Source organism: Rhineura floridana, chromosome 13, assembly GCF_030035675.1.
Source record: "Rhineura floridana isolate rRhiFlo1 chromosome 13, rRhiFlo1.hap2, whole genome shotgun sequence".
Taxonomy (NCBI): Eukaryota; Metazoa; Chordata; class Lepidosauria; order Squamata; family Rhineuridae; genus Rhineura; species Rhineura floridana.
Window position 1 is genome coordinate 26,119,762 of NC_084492.1, and position 24,229 is coordinate 26,143,990.

At 41.7% G+C, this 24,229-nt stretch overlaps 1 pseudogene; it reads right to left on the bottom strand.

The window, feature by feature from the left end:
• Positions 1–1,954: 1,954 nt before the first annotated feature.
• LOC133369505 (5S ribosomal RNA) lies at positions 1,955–2,075 on the bottom strand (annotated as a pseudogene).
• Positions 2,076–24,229: the final 22,154 nt, after the last annotated feature.

The window sequence follows — 24,229 nt, forward strand, 5'->3', positions numbered from 1 at the left end:
ATGTGGCATGATGGCAAAGCTGGCATTCCACTTGGCCTCTTTTAATGGTAAATCAGTCAACATGTGAATAGCCCTCCTAAAGGTAATCTTTCAAATTGTGTGGTTTGGTTTTTTTTGCTAAACGTTGGAGTGAACTTATGAGGGCTCAAACTGTGAAGGGATGTGGGAACATGCAACTAGAATGGCACGGGGGGTATTTTCAATTTAACATTGTGGAACGTGAAAAATCCATGCTGGCTATAGTATACAGCCACTCTCATGGCTGTATAATAAAGAAACAAGAATTAAACTGGCACACCCTTCCACAGCAGTGGCTAGTGCTCATTGTGATTGGTAGTGCAGAAGGCAGGGAGCCCAAACAGTAGGTGGAGCCAGAGCCAATGAAAGACAGAGACACATAATTCTAGTTTTGCCTCATGCTATTTATATATATTTTATTTAATTAATATCCTGCTCCTTCCTTAGGAGCCCTGCTGAGTCCTAAAATGGTAATACTGAGCTTAAGGAAGTTGACAGGTACTGCTATCCCCTGGGCTGGTTATTAAGTAGGAAGGCAGGCACATGGGGGCAGGCTGAGGTTGGTAGGGCACTGCCACATTTGCCCCAATAGGGCAGCCTCTACTGCCCTTCCTTCCAATCTCTCCCTCCTCTTCTGTCCTTAAGAGTTCAGATTTCTTATTATCTGCTTCAAGTATAAATGTCATATTTGTTTGGATGTTCACATAGCATAACATATCTCATCTGATATTTATCTTAACAGATCCACCCATAATTGTCCATGTGCTGCTGGTGGGATGTTCTTCTTTCACTGTTTCTAATCTAATGAATAAAGTAGTGCCACTGTTTAACAAAATCATCAAATTCTGTGTTCTTCTTTGCTTTTAGCTGTTTTGTTAATTTTTCCATGAGTGCTATTTGCCACACTTTCCAAAGCTACTGATCAAGCGTCTAGTTAGAGGCCAGCTTCTAGTTTTGCACCTCTACTTGGTGAGTAGAGATCACCAAAACAAGTTATAAATACTTAACATTCCTCCAGGAACAAGGTTTAGTCCTTGCATTTTCACCTGCACACCTGAAGAGTGTGTGGAGCTATTCGTTTCCAAATAATTCTTTGCTCATGTTTCAGTTTCAGACACTAGACCATAATAAGAGCCAAGCATGAACTTTCTGATTTTCCCCAAACTAGAACAGTATTTAACTGGTTTATTATCTTTTTAATCTTTATTCTTATTTGTAGATGTACCCACAAAAAGCAATTTGAAAAAGTATTTCAAGCACCAGAGGCTGCTTCCAAAATCTTCCTCGTATGCATTTCTCTTCCAGATTTTAGAGTTCCAAATTGCCTGGTTTATGAAGTAAAACTGATGCATTAAGAAAACCTCAGTGATTTAATTTTTTTATTTTCAGACCTTGCTGTGCATGTGTGGTTTATCGTAGCTTTTGATTCCTTCACTTCATTTGTGCCTGCCCACCCCCTCACATTACTGACATGCAAGTTCACACTGACACAACACTGCCACCAAAGCAATCTCAATGTGACTGCACATCTCAGGGATTCAAGGTTCTTTTCATGTGGTGTTATACTGGTGCAGAAGAGAGTATGCATCTGTCAGAAAAAATACTACACATGAATCATCTCGAATTAATCACATCTAATCACATCAAGATTGTTTTTTGACAGTATTTTATCAAAATGCACATATGGTAGCGCAGAAAGAAGGGAAGAATGAACTAGAAGCTATGGGAAACTGCAAATCCCAGTGAATCATGTAATTTTAAACCCTAGAACTCTAGAATATTAGCATCCTGAAGTTCTAGAATTATTTGTTGTTGTTACATGCCTTCAAGTCAACTACGACTTATGGCAACACTATGAATCTTTTTTTTTTGGATATATTCATGGGGTTTTCATGATAAGAGGTATTCAGAGGTGGTTTACCATTGCCTTCCTTTAAGCCTACGGCACCCGGTATTCCCAGGCGGTCTCCCATCCAAGTACTAACAAGGCCTGACCCTGCTTAGCTTCCAAGATCAGATAAGATTGGGTGTGTTCAGGGTAGTATAGAATCCTAGAATTCAGGAGTGGCACAAATGGTTGAATGAACCCACATAATAATAAATAAACAGGAGGGGGGTATCCGGTTCCGGTCCCGCCATCCAAACGGACCGAACCATGCTACTGCCGTCCATTTTAAGGCTTATGCTGATGATTACACAATGATCTTTACCAGGAAAAAATGCCAGGAGTTAGGCATCTCCTTGGGGGAAGGGAAAATCCACCCTGAACCAGCTCAACCCAAAATAATCCAACCTTGCCTACCAAATTCTACTTCTCCTTACCCTCCGGATATATCAATAAATAACTCAAATGACCATCCACAGCCGACTAACCTTCATGACTGGTCATTAGACCACCAATTAACCATCAACCCACTTAAGGAGGATATCGGCACTAAAAGCCTCGCTGAAGAACTTCAGGATGCAGGCTTTGGCTGCATCCCAACACAGAAGGACGAAGAGCTTCCCTCTGAAATTTTAACTATAGATGACACTAATGTGCCACAAGATTCCAGGACTGCCTCTTCAGAGAACTACCCCAAAATTAATCCTTCAACACAGCAGAGCCTGGAAGGCTTGAACTTGCTGTCGTTAGGATGGGGAATAGTTGTAACAGAAGAACTTAATTTGATAAAAGCGTACATAACCGAAACGAACAGTCTACTTACCACTCTGACTAAATCTATGGGACTATTCCTGACGGAGAAACAAATCTCCCCCAACTCCACCTCAGTCACCCATGATTCTCAAAACTCCTTGATAAGGAAACCAAAATCGAAAGTTAAAAACATTAACTCATCACACCAGACTGCTCGGAGAGTTAACAAAATGAAGAAAACAAAGAACATAAAGAACTTAAAGCCTGCCCTAACAAAGAAAATGAATTTTAACCCCTTATATAAGCTACTAGACGCTTCAACTAAATCTCAGCATTCCCTTCTGCAAGATTGTAAAACAAAAACAGTTACAAAAAATACTTCTCTCCATTTAAATAAGTCTAGCCCCTTACTGGGGAATGCAAATTTTCTAAGAGAGCCTTGTTCTGAAAAGTCCAAATATGGAATCAGGAGCCCGGATATTAACAAACCCCAAGGCGCTCACAGACTTTCGGACAACCACTGTAACGTTTCAAATTGGAATTTACAACTCACAAGAGACAAACTAGCAGTAACCTTTCTAACTTCGTCATTGGAGCAGAGGTCAACTACATCGATAAAACAACTTTTTGAATCTTACCTTAAACTTTATCTCCCGAACATCTCATCTAACAACTGCGTCAAGCATGTGTCTCACTTCTATTCGCATTTTCCGGAAAGACGCACCATCATTACCTTTCAATCGACACACATTGCTGAGTGGATTTACAAAATCAGGGAAGACTTTTACACTCATGGTATCTGGATACAACACTATTTTGTAAATAAGGCTTCCCCTAATTCACTTTTTAACCATTCCTTTTCACAATTAAGGAAAGAAACATCCCGGTCTCAGCTATCCCCCGCTAGACAGAGTACTCAAGTAAATAAGGCCTCTTCTAATTCGTCCCTTAATCATCCCTCTTCATATTCAAAGAAAGATAGATTTCGATCTCAGTCATACACCCGTAGAAAGAGTAACCAGAAATACTCCACCCCTACTAACCCCCTGGCCCAAGCCCAATTTCAGTCTTGCGGGTCGGAGGCTCCAGACTACGAAGACCTCCCCCTCCCCCTCCTAACAAAGCGCTGTTCTGATCCGAACAGAGCTGACCCCCTCCCATGTAATAAAAACAGGTCTATAACTGATGCTAAGGAAAGCGAGCTACTTTGACCCCAAAATTACGACCCGATTCCGGGTACAGCTAAGCAAACAACCAGTGCCTCTAGGCTCGCGATGCATTATCTATATCCTGAAGAATTGGGTTCCCCAACTAAAAGCCAAACGATAAAATTAAATCCTTCCCCAGGTTCAATACAAGCTACTGGAGTATCCTCCAATGTTAGTACATTAACTCCAATAATTCATATCATCACTCCACGTTATGATTCCTCTTAGACATAACCACTAAAACAAACAGCTTATTATTTAACCCAGCCCTGGGTTTAGCCCTAATCCCACATTTATCATGATGAAGGACCCCCTTTCTCCATATGATTATGAAATATAGCCAGCGGGAAAAGTACTATGCAAGACATAACTTCACGTTTGTTATGCATTTTAATCTTGAAGATTTTTAAGGTCCTAGTATGTCGGAATTCCAAATATGTATTTTATAACCCTTCTTTTTGTAATTAATCCTGTTATATGGGCCTTTGGCCACAATAGAGATTGATTGATTGATAATAAATAAACAGAAGAGAAGAAATCAACTCATTCCTAAACATATCAACCAAGGCTCAAAGTTATCACCTGTTAAAAAGGGATGCTCAACCTTTATCATAGTTCCTTATTTTTTATGAGTAGATAATAACTTAGGTTATGAAATGTTTGTAATTCACAAGGGTTGAGTTATGGAGTTTACTGTTGGGTTGACATTGTGAATAATTTGACACTGCTGCTTATTATGTATCATGTGTTATGTACTATTATGTATTATTTTAGTATTAGGCATTATTATGAATTGTGTATGATGACAGACAGACAGACAGATGATTAGATAGATAGATAGATAGATAGATAGATAGATAGATAGATAGATAGATAGATAGATAGATAGATAGATAGATAGATAGATAGATAGATAGATAGATAGATAGATAGATAGATAGATGATAGTACGGCTATTAAGTTCTGTATTTGCATTATGTTGTTTGTGTTACTATGCTGTAAATAAGTGACTTAAATAATAACAATAGATGTCATCATGTTGTACAAACTCATTCTCCATTATCCCTAACTGAAATAAAGTGAAAGTATGTACAACAGGAGTTGTTCACATTTATCCCTTGTTGCTACCATTGCGTCTCCTATTCTTCCCTTCTCTCTAGTGCTTATTACCCTCCGCCCTTCCTTCCCTTTATGCTATTCACTCACCATATTGCAGGCATTTAATTTGTAGGTGATTTGGGTCTGGGAACTGTTGCTTTCCCCTGTGTAACTCTGGATAGCACCCATGTACCTTGATAGTGCTGTATAGATAAATAAGTAAGCATACAAATCAGACAATAACAGTTTTACCCCACATAATAATTGTTCTATCAGGATGTAAACTTGTATCTACTCTCTCTCTCTCTCTGGTTGCTTTTCCCATCCAGATTGGTGACAGTGATGTGTGACTGGATGGCTGCTTCCTGGCAGAAGCTAAAGTGAATGTGAAAAGAGTGATCTGCCTTTTAAAGGTTTGGCGTAATACAGCACCTGTCAGATGCCGTTACCTTTGCATTTCTTAACAGAAAGCCATAGAAGAGCTGATTCAATTGTCCATTGCTTAACTCCTTCAGGCTGCTGAGAAAAGCAGGTATTAGCCGCCTTAACTGCTGCTTGTCTGCCCTTCTCTTTAGTTCGTGGAGGACTGCATAAAGGTCACCCCATGTCCTAGGTGCTTTGAGTGTGGAGGAATCCACATTTCTCCCTTCTACCATCCACAGAAGATAAGGTGTGATGAGATGGTTTTGCGTGTACAATGAAATGTGTATTCTTACCCTCAAATTAAGAGATTTTTCCAACTCAGCCAAGGGGGAGTGGGGAAAGCTTAGTGACAAACAACAGGTTCCCCTTTACAGATGTTCCCCAAATGCATGGAGGCAATGGTGAGGGCAGGCACAGCTCCATTCTCCTTCAAATGATTAAGATCATGTCAAGAGAATGCCCCAATTAGGGATGGACAGATCTGTCAGTTTTGGTTCTCTCAGTGTCGTATTTTTCCAGTCTTAAATTCAGTTCTTCACATTTCTGTAGCAATTTGAGGTTGTTGGTTTTTTTAAAAAGCCACATGAAAATTCTCCAGCATCTTAGTGCAAATTTCTCCTAATAAACACATTTTTGTCAGCAGTTTTGACTAATGTACCAATTTTTGCAATTGATGTCTCATCCTATAATGCACTTTTGCATGTTGTTTCCATTTTTATGCACACTTTCCCCTAATATATGCATTTTTGGAAACACTGGTTGGCGAACTGCATTTCAAAATTTGAATAAGTGCAAATTTCGAAGGATGGCTATGTTTTGGTTCTCATTGTTTGTGCAAATTTGATAGACTCGACTTGAAATGCGAACTGAATTCTTGCCCATTCTTAGTCCCCATAGGGTTTTTGCTGGAGCAAGCTCTCCGCTTGGAGCTATCCAGGGTTCTGCAACTCTAGCCCCATCATATTGCTATGTGACTGACTGACAGCCCTCAAACTTCTATTGAGCCCCATGTTCAAGGACAAGTATGCTAGGGAGGCAGGACAGGCATATAGAAACCAAGAGGAATGTAGCCAGAGGTTTACAACATTGCTTTATGACTCACAACAAATGACTCATATTGGAGAAATTCATGTCCTTGGTTCACCTAACTTCTTGGTTCAGCAGATCAATCCATCTTCTGGTCTACAGATCAAATTGTGGTTCATCTGAAATTGCATACAATTTCTCCCTCTGGCTGGCAGGCTTAATTCCAAAGTGAAATATTAAACCAAGCAAATGGGCAACATCAGCACCTTTCAAAACCTACCTTGAATATAGGAGAGGCAGATTTAGAGGCAGGCTCCCCAAGCTTGGGAGACACCTGTCATGGGCTCCCTACTCAGCTATCTTTTCAATAGCTGAAATGTACAAACAGTTCATCTCTGCTTGTAAACCTGGCAGCACTGCCTTATATGGGCAATTTAACATTTATTTTTTTAAAATTATTAATGGGAAAATGTACAAGATTGGTGCCTATTCAACACCTAATGTGTGTGTCGGTGTCTCTGATCAGATCCATGCATGCAAATTAAGCATGAAGACAGCTCATGCTTTGCAGGCAGAAGGTCCCAGGTTCAATCACCAGCATTTCCAGGTAGGACTAGGAAAGATCCCTGCCTGAAACCCTGGAGAGCCACTGCCAGTCAGTGTAGACAATGCTGAGCTAGATAGATGGCTGATTTCTGTCTCACACAGCACTGAGGTTAATAACCCACTGAGGTTCATGTTAATTTATTTAGAGGAGATCCCTAGTAAAAGTCAAAAGGGAGGTTTACATATTGGTGTCAAACTGGCTTACTTCAGCTCCAAATTTTCACTTATGTATTCATCTCAAGTTGCTCTCTCTCGCTCTCGCTCTCTCTGTCCCAATGATCTGATGACCATTAGCAAATCACTTTGCCATGTGTGGAATATTACACTTTGGTGGACCATCATATTTCAGAAAGATATTAAAATATGCCCCGATTACTGACCACACTGATTATTATAAATTTTTATTTCCACATTCCCAGGGAGGAAATTTGCTTTTGTGGATATAATTTATTTAAAAATGTAGCAGCCAAGGGCTTCTGTCTGGAATTTAAAAAATGAAGTCAGATAATGTGAGCATGGGAACCCCTTGGAATGAAATGAAAAACTCGTCTTCAGATCCTTTTGATCCTTTTGCCTTGCATGTGGAGAAGCCTTGTCATGTGTTAAATAGTCTCTTATATTTAAACATTTCCAGTCTGCACTGAAAGTACCGATACAGTGGAGACTGGTGGTTTCAATGTCAGTGGGGCAGTGTGAATCTGCTCCAGGGTTCACTCTGAGCTGTCCAAGGTGCCAAAATCTATTTTCAATATGGGTTCAAAGAACTGTCCAAGGTGCTGAACCTATATTGAAAATAGGTCTTGGCACCTTGGACAGCTCCTTTAAATATCACACTAAAACCTGGAGCGGATTCATTGCTTCACTGACATCCAAGCCACCAGTCTCCACTGCCTATGAAAGAACTGTTTTCTGTCTTTTCCTGACTGGTCCCGCAATGGTTCAGGGTATGTAGTTCCAGGAACCCCAATCTGATGGTATTGGGCACTGGCTAAGACCTGGTCATGATACTGGGACCTGGGTCAATTTCCAGAACCCCTGTCTCCACTTCTTGTGATCTGATAGATCTGGTTGGCCCCTCTTTCATAGCAGGGATCTGGACAAATGGTTATTGGAAGGGGAATGCTTGAGAGCGCAGCTTCAAGACTTGTTCCAGAGCAAGAGTGATGGTATCAGCTAGGCATCAGAGCAACTGGTGCATTCTCTTTGCTCTTGAAAGTGAGTGAGGTGATACTGGGCCTTTTTGTGTTCCTTACAGATTAGCATAGAGGAAGTCAGAAAGTGCAGAAAATACACAAACAGAGGCTAGTTACTAAGGTTGTGTACTGACCACAAGATTTGGTTCAGATCCCAGTTTGGTGCTTTGGAAAACAGTCTGCCTTGATACAAGGTGCTTCATAGGCTGCCTGAGTCCTTGGACTCATGATCTCATACAGACCTTGCTGTAACAGGTGGAAGGCCACACTCCTAGTTCACAACCTGGGAATGGAGTTTGGAAGCTTAATAAACACCTTTATTAATACAATTAGGGATTGCCTCAACCCGATCCAACCAAACCTGAATTGGCCCAATTCAGTTTGGGATATGGATTTTGGGCAGATCTGGTGTACAGCCCTTGTTACTAGTTCTTCATACAACTGCAGGTCACCTTTAAGAAGTGTGGAATCAGTATGTCAAACTGAAATGGAATTTGTCAAAAGACACTGATATTTAAAGTGCTTCTACCAAGCCTGGATTATGTTGCAAATAGACTCTTTTGAGTCACCCCCCCCTTTCCTTTTCTTCCCTTTAGGGTAGTCCTCTGACTTCGTTAGAAAGAAATAATATATTTTCATTATGTTTAAATTGGCTGTTAGGCCTGTGAGCCTTCATTTGAAATGATTGCCAACAGTGGTTTACTAAAACCAGGCCTCCTTTCTGCCATTATTATCACTGCCATTAAAGAGACAAAAAGGCAAGTGTGTTGATTAATCACCTCCAAATATACAAAGTATCTATGAGCTTGTTTCTCTTTGCAGACTGCAAATTACTGCAAGGCAACTTTATTTCTGCAAACAATAGTCTGTCAATGCCCCTGTCTAAAAGGATGTCACAGGAAATATGTAAAGTGTATCCAATGTTAGTCATGTTCAGAGTAGACCCACTGAAATTAATGAACCTAAGTTAGTCATGTCTATTAACTTCAGTGGATCTACTCTTAGGACTTAGTAGTCTACAACTCATTAATTTTTAATGGGTTTACTCTGAGTATAACTTAGACCCCATCTGCACTTCACATTTAAAGCAATAATATGTAACTTGAAAAAGTCATCGCTTTCCCCAAAGAATATTGAGAACTGTAGTTTGTTAAGGGTGCTGAAAGTTGTTAGGAGGCACCTATACCCCTCACAGAGCTATAATTCCCAGAGTTGGTTCAACAATCAGTTCTCTTCCCAGGGAACTCTGGGTATAATTTTGCTTTAAATGTATAGTGCAGATGGGTTCTTAGTTGTCCACAGATGGGGAGGAAATGATGGGACTCTGTAAACATTAGGGGACAAAAGAGGAAGAATAACAGATGTTAAGGGGAGGATAAAAGACTGGGCCCTGTGTGGAGTGATGTGTTAGTCCAGAAGCCACTATAATTTTCGATGCATTCTTGTTAGGAAATATTATTTTACAATCTACAATGAGAATCAGGCAATAGGCTGGTTCAGATGTCCAGGGAAAATCATGGTTTAATAGTTCATACATGTTTTTCTTCATCTCTGCAATTCTCTCCCTTATTTCCGGATTCATGGCAAATATAATATGCTATTATGTCAATGAACAAATGATGGTTATTGCAAACTATGGGGCTGCATGAATATAAGAAGCTTGCAGAGCAATCCTAACTATAGGAGCCCAGTGTTAACTTAGGGGTAAATTGCCCTTATTTCAGACTGTGTTTAGGAGCCTCTGGGAGGGATCAATTCTGGCTGAGTTAGCAGGTGAGGACTCAGGTTTTTAGGATTGGGCTGTAGGTCACATTATCAAGCTGAGTAAAGTTTATAATAGGGATTTCAAAGGTTCCTTGTAGTATCTGATTTTTATGAAGACACCAAGCAGCATACACACTATGGCTGGTGAGGCTCATTTTGAACATGGAAGTGTAGTACCATAATGTTTCCTAAAATATATTTAACCCTAAGAAATAAAGAAATCTCTCATTTGCTTTGAAAGCAATGAAGGAGAGGCTTTTCCAGAAAAAACAGCAAGCAGGGTATTCCAAGTACTCAAGAGTTTCTGTGAAATGTGGGAAGATATGTTATTAAATTGCCATAAGAATCCTTTATTGAGTGAGTGAAATTATGGGTATATATAGCACTGATATTTATAAGTCTCACTCTCGGTTAAGAAGCCATTCATTTGCATTGTTATTACCAGGTCTAACAGGATATGTAGTCAGAGTATACAGAGGAGTTTGCCATATCCCAGAATATCTGTTTGATTTATACATAGATCCATATAGCTCAATATTGTTTACATTGACCAGCAGAGGCTTTCTGGGATTTCAGATGGAGACCGCTACCTGAAGATACTGAGGATTGAACCTGGGACATTCTGCATACAAAACAGTTGTTTTACCACGGAGCTATGGTGCTTCCCCCTTTTGACAGTGCTCTGTGGAAAGATAGAGTATAAGAACTTTGGAAACTGACATACTGTGTCAGGCTATTGATCCATATGGCTCAGGATTGTCCACATGCAGGGGTGGCTGGTGGCTCCATGTCAATAGGCAGTGGAATCCATTCTGGGTTTTAGTCTGAACTTTCAATGAGCTGTCCAAGGTGCTGACACCTGTTTCCAAAACAGGCTCACCACCTTGGGCAGCTCATTGAAAAGTTTGGACTAAAGCTTGTGGATTCCACTGACCCATTGACACAGGGTCTCCAGGATTTCAGACAGGATTTTCTCCCAACTTGGAGATGTCAGGGACATCAAACTAGATGAGCCCAGGGAATCCCCTCCCAACCCCTACACTTCCCATTCTACATTTGGGCAAAGAGTGCTAGAAGATAACTAAGCAGTCCTGGGAGGTGCAAGGGCTTAGCAAAACAAAAAATTGCACGACAAAAGGACTTTTTCTGTTGCCTTATTTCATGTTTGGTTGCCGCATTGTTTCTTACTGTACTGGCAACTGTGTTATTAACTTGCTGATTCTAGAGATAATGGTATTTAATTAAACTACTTTGCAGCTTACTACTGTTTGGGGAGCTTGCTAATTAATCTTTATGTAATTGCTTTGCGATGGAGTATAGCAAAAGTAGTTAAATTATACATTCTCCTTCTCACATTGCATCTCATTTTGGAATATAAGCACTTGCTAACAAGGGAAGAGTGAATAGGTCAGAATTTAACTCTTTTGCATCTGTTCACTTCAGGACCAGCCTCAGGTATATTGGCACACTAGGCAAACTTGTCAGATATCCTGGTCTATGGACTGTCAAAAGCACAAGCCACCATGGTGGGAAAGGTGGTGAGGATCTGGAGTAGAGGAACAACAGTCACGTAGCAGGAAATAGGGAGCATAAGTGATTTGTGCTTCCTCCAGCAGCATGTTCAGTGGTATCCTTAGGTCATTTTAGGCTCTGGACTTTGTATTCTAGAGGAGGCTGCCATCTTTAGATGGCAATCTGTGTTATTTCACATATTTCTTCAACTTTGGAATTAATGATCTTGCCAGGGTTGGCCCTAGCATTAGACAAAGTGAGACAGACACCTCAGACAGCAAATGCTGAGAGGCAGGGAGCAACAGTGAGATGGAGAATTGTGTCCATCTACTACATGGCCTGAACTGTATCCCCCAATCTGGCTGCTGCTCTCAGATATTGAAGGAAGAGTCAACTGCCCATCTAGTCAGTTTATGTATGTGGAATATGGGGGTCCTACCTTGTCCTTAACCTCAGACAGCAAAATGCCTTGGGTCAGCCCTGAGTCTTACGGAGACCACACTCTGTAACATGGTAATGTGACTTCTTAGACTGTGCATTTAATTGTCTTATGCCCCACTACTCTTTAGATGATAATGTGTATGACATCACTCAGTTCAAAATGTGATAAGCCAGCTCTGCTTTGTTTGAGGACCCTCCTGCTCATTCCACTGAGTGACACCTTCCAAGTCCCATTTTGCGATCACAGTTCAGTGGTAGAGCACATGATTTGTGCCCAGAAGATTCCAGTGCAATCCTTGGCATCTTCCCTTAGAAGGATAAGGTAGCAGGTGATGGGAAAGACCACTGTCCAAGACCGTGGAGAGCCACTGCCAGTCAGAGTAGACAATATTGGGCTAGATGGGCTAACCGTTTGGGGCCTGATATCAGGGAACTTCCTGTTGGGGATGTAAGGAGGCAGCAATTTTTGTCCTTTATTGTATTCCCTGCAATCAGCACTGTGTCCATTCTGCTACAGTTAAAGTTCCACTAAAACCTATGTTATGTGTTTTGCTATCCACTATGGCTGGAACTAACATCATCAATTACATCATCAATTTCAATGCATTTCCATGGAAGGGAAACAAAAAAATGCAGAAAATAACATAATGATTTACTTAATATTTGTGGATTTAAAAAACAGCTACAGCAAATACTGCTCATATTTGCTTGTGTGATTTCCATTCCTGACCTTGGACGAGCATGTGAATGGTGGCAATTTCTGACAGAATTGTCCAACATCCCTATTTCCTATGTATTCTGTTTTATATTTAAGTTATTTCTATGCTGCCCGTTATTAATAACACCAGGGTGATTCACAACAATATAAATACATTCTCAGTAAAACCAGTACTCTGAAATACAATAAATGCATCGACCTCCACAGTAAGCCAGAAATTACTATCAAAGCTTGACCAGCAAAAGTCTGAATCAATCTTAGCCATTGCCAAAAACTCATCAGAGTTGGTGCTTCCCTTGTTTCACAGTGGAGAAAATTCCATTAACTGGGTGCCATCACAGAAAAGCTCCTCGCTCAGGTTGTCAGAGGATGGATCTCGGCAGGCTGTGGCACAAGTAGGAGGGCCTCATCCAAAGATCTCAACAAACAGGCAGGTCAGAATGGCATTCATTCAGATAACCTGATCCCAAGCTGTTCGGGGCTTTATAAGTCTACAGTAAAACCTATCTTGCTGACATCCCTTTGAAATTAAAGCATTCTAAAGAAAGGTTCATATCTTGCTCCAAAATCTGGGACAGGTCCCTTCAATTGATTTCCTTGCAGTTTAGATGAATGCTGAACAAAAGCTACAAGCTGTTCAGACCAACTAATCAATCTCAGACAGTCATCATGTGTTCACATTACAACTCCATTCCAGGTGGCAAATAATTAAATATTGGTCCTAACCACTCTGAAAGAAATGCATTTTTTTTAAAGTTCTCCCACCCCACCCCACCCCACCCCAAGGATTGTACAAATGCTTGAATGCTTAAGTGAGGCAGCTGGGTGCTTAGGTTGTTTCCAATGTGAGAGATAAATCTATTTTTCATTTTATTGTATTACGCCCTTCAAAAGGCAAAGGGGGAACTGAGATGTTGTTGGCCTAAAATCTTGTCATTATCTGCTAAATATGGCATTTAAATGCATGCTATCCAGGTGACAATAAAGTTGAGTGACTCCATCTTTCATTTCTGTTAGAACTGGCTTTTTCCTGTCCCCTATAGCTGAAAACTAGAAAGGGTTATATCTTTCCACTGAAGTTATGGAACTTTTCCTATATGCTTAAGCAAAGGCACCTTAAAAGAAAAACACCAGTTTTTATGGGCACATGTCCTCTTCCTGTTCCATGGATCAGGCTATAGTTATAAATCCACTTTTCCTCCTCTACATCTAAAGAGAAGGGCAGATTTTATGCCTATCCACTGGAGAGTGAAACGTAAGCTAGTTTTGTTTTGTTTTTTGGTGCGGAGGGGGTAGAATTGGTGTTTGTACTGGAATAAAAAAGTAATAAAGCAGAGTGTTCTTGGATTGGAGCATTGTGTCCAAGTAGTGAGTTCTTCTCTCTAGTGGCTGGTGAATCAGCATGGTACCAGGAATTGACAGCCACTGCTGTGGGGATGATCATGATAGGAGGTGAATGCTTGTTTAACAGTAACCAGTGGGGGGCAGCAGCGGAAGGAGGGGTTGTATCAGCCAGCACTGGACAACTCCAACACAGGTTCTTGATATTAATGAGAGAGGATAGCCAGTCAGTGACCACATGCTGGCATTGTGTTGACAGAAGCACCCCTTCCTTCACTGCTGTCTCCTGAATGTTGCTGACTTGATAAAGCTGGGAATTAGGTTTCCCTCTTGATCACCACACAGTGGTGGCTGGTGGTTCCTACTGGTTAACTACTCTAGCACAAGTTGCTGACATCAGCGAGGGTGACTACCCAATCAGCAAACACGGTCTTGCTTAGTGGTTACTGAGGACTTCCGATGGGTGCTAGCTTGGTAAGACTGGGAATTTGCTTTCTCCTTTCAATCACTCTGCAGTGGTGACTGGAGGTTCCTACCATAAAATCACTTTACTGCAGAGATTACCACCACCACCACCCCAACTGAACCACATATATGCACCCTTCCTGCTATTCTTATAAGCATGAAAAGTACAAGAAGAAGGAGGCAGTAATGATCATGTGCACTCTTGGGCTGGGCTTGTTTGTCCCTGCAAACACCCAGGGCAGTTGCTCAACCCAGCAATGTGATGTCACCGTCTCTCTGTGTGTGCGTTTACAATGCATTCAGTATCAGCAACTGGAAACCAAATGGGAACCTTGTACATAGCTACTCAATACTCCATTTAATTGGCTCTGTATTTCCCATGCCCTGCAACCAGCTCCAGACAGAAGTACATCCCCAGCATGTGGGAGGCAGGCATATTAACACTTTCCCCCACCCCCATGTGTGCATTGCAACTCTCTAAACAGAGCACTTAGAGAGAAAGAGAGAGAGAGAGAAAGAGAGAGAGAGAGAGACTCAACGAAGTGTAATGGATTTTATTACATAGCAGCTGTTCAAATAAAGGAAAACAAATTTGCCTTAATAGCTACTTGATGAACAGTCCCTGGTCTTTTTTGAAAGAGAGCAGCAATGTGAGCAGGACCATGGTGAGAACTTACAGCAAGGTCATGGAGGAGGCTGTATCAAAGGTAAACTCCTCTTCATTGTATCATCGTCAAGTTAGCTGAGAACTGAAGCCATAGATATTTTAGGATCTAGGCCCTGTGTTTCTGTGTAATCTCATATTAGGCAAAACCCAAGGTTCAGCCTCTCCTAGGTGGCATATAAGGATCATAACAGCAATGGCCTATACCCATTATCTTTTGCTGCCTCTTATGCCTGGAACTTCCTCCCATGGCATCTATAGTGTGCTCTCTCTTCCTTCCAACCCCTGCTAAAACCCACATTTTCAGTGAAATCCTTGGGTAAACTCCTTAGTGTTTGCCCTTAACTGAAACCAAACTGTCGTCTAAGTAACCCTACTTACTGGAGTCATTGGACAGGGTCTATAACTGAGGTAAGATGGCAGCGCAGACCCCTTTAAGCATCATAAGAACAAATGAAAAGCCCTGCAGATCAGTCCAAGGACCCACTAAGTCCAGCATCCTGTTCTCACACTGGCCTACCAGATGCCCATGGGAAGCCCACAAGCAGGACCTGAGTGCAATAGCGCTCTGCCCACTTGTGATTACCAGCAACAGGTATTCAGAGGAATAGAGGGTTGTGAAGTTTGGCCCTTAGTTGGGGTAAATGATGCTTGCAAGAAGAATCAGCAGAATGTCACAGGGCAAAGCACATCTCCTGGACACTCAGATAGTACAGTAGAGCTGAGGATCCCCCCTATGAGAGAACAAGCTCTCCAGTTCCCCAAATTACAACACATTAGAACAATGGTGTACATGCTAATTTATTCCATGATGTCTGATGCGAGATTAAGAGATCTAGGGAGGTATTCAATGCTAGTCCTATTCAGAATAGATCTGAAGTTAATAAACATGACCATCTTAGGTCCTTAATGTCAATGGGTCTGCTTTGATTAGGACTTAGTTGAATACAACCCATAGACCTAATGCATTCCAAACTATTGATTTTGGAGAAATTTGATTTCTGTGATTTCCAGTACAAACTGACCTGATTCCTTCCTCACAGACAACACTTCTCCAAAATTGACCACAAAAGTCTCAAAAGGTATTACAAAAGGTGTGTTTTAGGATAAAGTGTGTTTAGAAATGCACACATTGAGATAAAACATGTATTTAAATCAGTGTTGGCTGCAATGTTTGGAAGGCCCATGAGCAAGACACCCACCATGGGGCCCCTGCTCCCTCCATCAGTGAGTCTACCTCCTCCCTGCCATCATCACCTAATGGTCTTCTTCCTCATCAGTTGCTACCACCTGTTTGCTTGCCAGGTAGAGATCCAATGAGGAAGCAGGCAGGGGCATCTGCTGCTGCTTCTCACCACCACCGTTGTCTGGACCAGAGTGAGAAGCTGTTGTGAGTCCCATGGAGAACTCTTGGCAGGAGCGGTCTGAGTAGGAGGAGGCCTGGGATCCAGAGGAGGGTCCCTGTCGTCTGGGAGTGATGGATGAGGATGCCAGGAAGGGACAAGTGATCTGCCTGTTGAAAACCCTTCCCTGGAGTGTCAGCTGGCATAGATGAAGGGGCTGAATTGTTAACCCATCCACTTACCCTACCTCCAGTGGTTGCTCCACATCCTGGCTCATCTCCTGAGCTAGGACATGGCTCTCTCTCTCTCTCTCTCTCTCTCTCTCTCTCTCTCTCACACACACACACACACACACACACACACACTAAGGTGCCCCATTAATATGGAAGGCAACTGCAGGGATGGGAAACTGCATGCAAATTCATGCAAAAAAATGGAATGAGGAGGATGTTAAACCTGGACCCCATCTGCACTAGATATTTAAATCACTATTAGATAACCACTTTGAACAGTCATGGGTTCCTCCAAAGAATCCTGGGAAGTGTAATTTATTAAGGGTGCTGAGAGTTGTTAGGAGACCCCTCTTCCCCTCACAGAACTATAGTTCCCAGAGTTACCTGGGAAGAAGGATTGATTATGAAATCACTCTGGGAATAGCAGCCTTGTGAGGGGGGAAGCTGTGACTGTTAAAGTGGCATACCTCTTTAAATGTATAGTGCAGATGGGACCTTTGGTCTCTTTTTTTACCAGCCTCTTTCAATTTCAGGAGGTTTCCTTATCTCCCTTTGTCCACAGTTGCTGACAGGAGCTAAACACTTCTATCCATCCCAGTCTATTTCTTGTATTTAATCAAATGGCTCAGCAATGACATGTTCGGCGGCAGCCGACTAAGTTACCCTACAGAGATAAAGGGTTGATCAATGTTCTATTATTCTTTCATTTATTGGCTTTCCTTTCTTCACTGTGCACTCCTGGCTCCTGTTTTCTCAAGTTTAATGGGCTCCACACCTGCCCTTTTGCTATCCCTTACAGCAGGGACTCGGAATCTTCTCCAGCCAGAGAGCGGCATTCCCTCATGGGCAACCTTCCAGAAGTTGCATGCCAGTGATGGGTGGGGCCAGAAGTGGGTGAAGCTTTGGATGTGATTCTTGTCTCTGTGCAATAGGCTAAAATGTAGCCAATGCAAAAGTAAAAAGTTGCTATACCCACCATTATCCATCCTGCATCCAGTCAAGAAACAGTTCCCCCCCCCTAAAAACTTTTAGCACTTCTGCAAACTTTAAGGTTTCATCAAGCCTGCTGATGCCTCTCTCTAGGATGTGGATGGTGATGTTTTGACTGTTTTAGGATCCACACTCAGATAATTGTGAGCACTCCATATGTGTGTGGTAAAAGGAGTACAACAGAACAAAGAGACATCAAGCTAGGATCCCACTGCAACAGTCTTCTAACCTTGGACAGGTAGAAAAATGTATCTGCTCTTGAACCACCAAACTGATATATCCATTACCAAACAGAAACAAAATTAAGCTTTCTGCATACACAGGAAAACCTCACAGAGAGAGAAAAAAGACCTTTAGCTCACACCCAAGCTGGCTATTTCCCGTTAATGGGTCCAAAGCAAATTGAAAGAGTAGTTTCTGTGTTAATGGAAATTGCATATGTGCATGTATTTATTTCATCTATAAACCAGTTTTCCAACATGTGTTCAAAGTGGCAACAAGATAGTAGAGGAAAAAAGAAAGAAAAATACACCCGGAAGACAATTAAAAACACAAGACAAAGAACAAATGTGTTTGTTCCATTGTTTTGGAGCCACAGATGAAAAGGCCCTGGTTCAAGCAACAGAGTTAGATGGTAATTGAAATGGGTCCTGCTTGATTTTTTTTTTTTTTTAAGAAGCCAGTGCTTTGCTGAAAATTTCTTCTGGGTGTTTACTTCAATGACTGTCCATCAATTAATGAGAAAAGAAATTGCATACAAAAAATATCAAAGGAGAGAGAAAGGTTCTGTGACATTCCCATGGGTGGTTTGTAGGGCTTGGGTTACTTTCAAGATGGCCATATCTCTAGTGGGCTACACTGTGCACCCTTTCCCAGTGCCCACACTTCCTGAAAGCTCCATGATGTTGTTAGCTGGGCTTGTGTCATGAGCCCCATGGAGAATTCCTGGCAAAGTGGTCAGAAGAGGCAGAAGAGGACTGGGATCCAGGGAAGGTGCCCAATGGTCTGCAGGGGGGAGGGCAGAGAGGAAACCAGTGAAGACCACAGTAGTCTGCTGAGTGATGGCCCTGCCCTGAGGAGTGGCCTGCTGCAGACGTGAGAGTCATCTCAGATGAACATCCCATCACCCCAACTCCAGACCATTCTCTGACCACTCCACCCCTGGCATCAGAGGCAGCTGGGAAGCACACAGAGGAGGAGCCCAGGGATGAACTGGTCAAGGCATGTCTGCCCCATCACCAAGGACATGACCCTACTTGTGCAGGCCTACTCACAGGAGTGCCTGTTTGCTAGCCCAGTCTTGATCCGAGAGACAGTTCCCGGGCAAGAAGTTTGCCCACCCTGATCCTACTTAAAGGTTACCAGGGGGCATGTCAAATTGTTTCTACAACATCTTTGCTTGAGTAGCCTTGCTTAGAAATGCGTTGTAGAGACCCAGAGACCTGTGCAATCTGTAGACTGACCTCTGTACTGCTCGAGTGTTAGGTTTTGCATTAAAGGTAACAGAGAAAAACATGTCAGTAATCCCAGGTCTGATTCCAAGGAGGTTAGCTGGCACAGCTTGCCCATAAGCACAGAGGAAGCCAGGAAGGCTGCCTGATATGTGCCTGATAGCTGTTCATTGCCTCTTTTTAATATAAAGCCTTTTTTTACTCTTAAAGAAATGAACAAGGAATGTTTTTTTAAGAGGAAAAAGGAAGAACTTCCCTTAAACACAAAACCAGTTGGAGCACCTATCCCAGGAGCTTGGTAGCCAGCTAGGGATGGATGGATCTGTCAGTTATGGTTCTCTCCGTTTATCATTTTTCCAATCTTGAATTTACTTCTCTACATTTCTGCAGTGATTTGCAATTTTATTTTAAAAAATCCTTATGAAAGTTCATCAGCATTTTAGTGTGAATTTCTACTATTTTATAGAAATATATATCCTGCCCTTCCTCCCAGCAGGAGCCCAGGGTGGCAAACACATTTCTCACAGTGGTCAACCAGATGCCTGTGGGAAGCCCACGAGCAGGACCTACACACAAGAGCACTCTCCCCTCCTTCCACTTCTGGCAACTGGTTTTCAGAAGCATACTGCATCTAACTATGGTGGCAGAACATAGCCATCACGGCTAATAGCCACTGGTAGCCTTATTCTCCATAGGATAAAATTTGTCTAATTTTCTTTTAAAGCCATTCAAGTTGAGGGCCATCACTGCCTCTTGTAGGAGCAAACTCCATAGTGAAGAATTACTTTCTTTTGTCTGTCCTGAATCTTCCAACGTTCAGCTTCATTGAATGTCCATGAGTTCTATTGTTACGAGACAGGGAGAGAAATTGTTCCCTAGCCATTTTTTCCATGTCATGCATAATTTTATACACTTCCATCATGTCGCTTCTGACTCACCTTTTCTCTAAGCTAAAAAGCTCCAAATTTACTCTAGGAAATTTACTCTAGTAGAGTCATTTTTGTACACATTACTTGGCCGGGGAACTGCTTTGCAAAATCCAAAGATGTGCAAATTTTGAAGAATATCTGTGTTTCAATTCTTATATTGTTTCAGGAAGTGGATTTTTTTGTGAGTTTCCCTGAAATGCGAACTTAAATGACCTTTTCCTTTAACCAGCCTTCTTCACTTCAGGTAAAGTTTTGGGAAAGACAGTATGAGATCGCTCCTCCCATGTGGCTTTTTCAGATCAGAATGTGCAGGCAGCTGGGGAGGCTGCAGAGTGGTGGAGAAATGTTTAATGGCAACAGTCAGGTAAGCTCAACCCTGCAACCACCAAAACTATAAAGAAATTATTTTTAGTAATTCAAAGGATCCTCTGAAAAATGCAGAAAAACAAGCCTCTTTCATAGGGGAAGAAAACATTCCAGAAATTGGAGGACATGCTTTGGCACAGCTTTAAAAGAAAGCCATATCACAAGTGAAAAGAAAATAGTTCCATTCTGTAATCCAAGAGAAAAAGACAAAGCACACCAGCACTACCTGTGGAGTGCTCTTAACGTATGATGTAATTACTCAAATGGAAGAAGAGTTCAAGTCCATGTTCTTTCGGAGTATTAAAATTCACATTATAAAGGAAGATAAAAGTGTGCCCTGGCAGTTTCTCAAGAGGAGAGGGAAAAATCCAAATGTTTTTGATGTGCATTATCTGTGTTTAGAAAACCTATTTATGAGCTGACACTATAGCTCTTCCAAGAGTAACAGACTTCAGATGGCTCAGGACCAAAAGTATCAATCAGTGCTCTTCATTTTTGTTTATTGGTTTCCAAGAGTCTGTCCTCCTTGTCAATTTCAAGAGCAGGGAGGGGCCTCTCCCAAGAGACAGGCTGGATTAAAGATTAGGCTAGATATGCTCTACTAATCCAGTAGTACTAGTAACTCAGTTCGGTTATGGCCTGCAACAATATATTGTACTATACAGTGCTCCTGTTCAGGGTTCTGGTCAGCCAGCCAGCCAGCCAGCCTTGCCCTCTCCCAGGATACTACCTTTTATCACCACCCATTTTTCATCATCCTCTCCAACTGTCATTCCATAGCCATTATGATCATTTCTCACTGGGCTGTTTTTGTAGTTCCCTGTTCCATTAGGTTTTCCCCCCTCTTTGTTGTACTTTTGCAAATTTTGGGTTCCCCCAAGCCTTCTGACACCTTTCTCTTGTGTGTGGATAGTGCCATTTGGACTTCACAAGGATTGGCACTCAGATAATTTGGTCACCAACATGGTGCCCACAGGCATGCATGCACCCACAGAGAACTTCCCTGGTTCCTACAGAATCCCTTCACTGACATTAGGCTTGAAAGAACCATTCTATTGTAGTAATAGAATAGGTTGTGGTGTATTCTTGGTTGCAGTATGTGTGTATGTGTATCGTCCCTCCATGGCAGTTTCTCCAATTTGCAAATATGCCCTTGAGCCCAAAAAGGTTAGTTGCTCCCAGTGTATATCATAGACCAAATAGGACAATAATAGATTTCAGCAGTCAGACAATGCGACTGATGTAGACCATGCCTACCCCCCCCCAAGCCAAAATAGCCATCTGGCTTTACATGATTGACCACCATTTGTTCAGTAATCCAGAGATTCAGTAATCAAGCATGGAGAAGACTTAAGCATCTAGATCACAACGTAGGTTTGATGGTGCACGCTTGGCTTATTGATGGGTCATAAATTGTGGAGGCTTGCTGTTTCTACAATTCTGTCAGAAATGCACACACAAAATGCAATTTTATAAGTTAATTGATGCCAGTCTTTCAGTGGGAAATTCACTTTCTCTCCTGGCAGGTTTATTCAGCCATAAGTTTGACTTTTTGAAGTTTTGGCTCAGTGTTATTTCAAACCCCAGAATCCCTGACACTTGCTTGAGTTCATGACTGAGGTGGAATTTGAATCACAGATCTTTCATTTTATATTCCCAGCCAATGATGCAGTTAGGAAATTTTAGACACTGGATTTATTCATTTATTTTTGCATTTTAACCCACATTTCCTCCAAGGGGCTTAAGGCATACATGGTTCTTCCCTGCCTCGTTTTATCTTCACAACAAGCCTAGGAGGTAGGTTAGGCTGAAAGGTGACTGGCCCAAGCTCACACAGTGAGTTTCATCGCCGAGTGGGGATTTCACATCTGGTCTCCCAGATACTAGTCCAGCACTCTAACTGCTACACCACACTGATTACATGTAGGTAGAGAAGGGGCTCTTTGCTTTAAAATGTGACATGCCAGCCCTGCTGTGTTTTGGGGAACCTCTTACTCATTCCATTGAGTGGGGCCCTCAACAGCTGTACCAAGGTCCTGCTCTGATAACACCCCTGATCCTAGCTTGCAGACCTCATCGTTCTAGATGTTTGTGTGCTTACCAGAAGTGATGAAGAACAAGAAGAGGCAGATGACAACTGGGCCTGGCTATCCTTCTTTGGTTGCTGCTGATTAGAAGTGGCATCGAGGAGGGTGGCCGCTTGTACATCAACTAAAAAGAGGAAATGAATCACTTTAAAAAAAGGGTAAAAAGAGGACACCTATCTGTATGAATTGTCCATGTGCTAATGTAGATGTATGGATGCTAAATTACAAATTGTTGTTGTTGTTATGTGCCTTCAAGTTGATTACGACTTATGGCAACCCTATGAATCAGCAACTTCCAATAGTATCTGTCATGAACCACCAAATCTTGTATGTTCAGGTCTCTTGTTTGGCCTTCCTCTTTTTCTACTCCCTTCTGTTTTTCCCAGCATTTGTCTTTTCTAGTGAATCATGTCTTCTCATTATGTGTCCAAAGTATGATAACCTCAGTTTCATCATTTTAGCTTCTAGTGGTAGTTTTGGTTTTATTTGTTCTAACACCCAATTATTTGTCTTTTTTGCAGTCCATGGTATCCGCAAAACTCTTCTCCAACACCACATTTGAAATGAGTTGACTTTTCTCTTATCCACTTTTTCACTGTCCACCTTTCACATCCATACACAGAGATCTGGAATACCATGATGTGAATGATCCTGACTTTAGTGTTCAGTGATACATCTTTGCATTGGAGGACCTTTTCTAGTTCTCTCATAGCTGCCCTCCCCAGTCCTAGCCTTCTTCTGATTTCTTGACTATTATCTCCATTTTGGTTAATGACTGTATTGATAATCCTTGACAAGTTCAATGTCCTTGTTGTCAACTTGAAAGTTACATAAATCTTCTGTTGTCATTACTTAGTCTTCTTGATGTTCAGCTGTAGTCCTGCTTTTGTGATTTCCTCTAACTTTCATCAGCATTCGTTTCAAATCATTACTGGTTTCTGCTAGTAGTATGGTATCGTCTGCATATCTTAAATTATTGATACTTCTCCCTCCAGTTTTCACACCTCCTTCATCTTGGTCCAATCCTGCTTTCCGTATGATATGTTCTGCGTATAGATTAAACAAGTAGGGTGATAAAATACACCCGTCTCACACCCTTTCCTATGGGAACCAATCGTTTTCTCCATATTCTGTCCTTACAGGAGCCTCTTGTCCAGAGTATAGGTTGAGCATCAGGACAATTAGATGCTGTGGCACCCCCATTTCTTCTAACATAGTTTTTCATGATCTACACAATCAAAGGCTTTGCTGTAATCTATAAAGCACAGGGTGATTTCCTTCTGAAATTCCTTGGTCCTTTCCATTATCCAACAAATGCGATATGATCTCTGGTGCCTCTTCCCTTTCTAAATTCATCTTGGACATCTGGCATTTCTCGTTCCATATATGGTAAGAGCCTTTGTTGTAAAATCTTGAGCATTACTTTACTTGCATGGGATATTAAGGCAATAGTTCTATAATAGTTCTATAATTATTGCATTCCCTGGGATCCCCTTTCTTTGGCATTGAGATGTATATTGAATGCTTCCAGTCTGTGGACCATTGTTTAGTGTTCCATATTCGCTGACAATTTTTTGTTAAACTTTGGACAGAATCAGTCTCAGTAGCTTGTAGCAACTCTACTGGCATGCCATCTGTTCCTGGTGATTTGTTTCTTCCAAGTATTTCAACAGCAGCTTTCACCTCACATTCTAAATTTAGAAATAAGTACCATA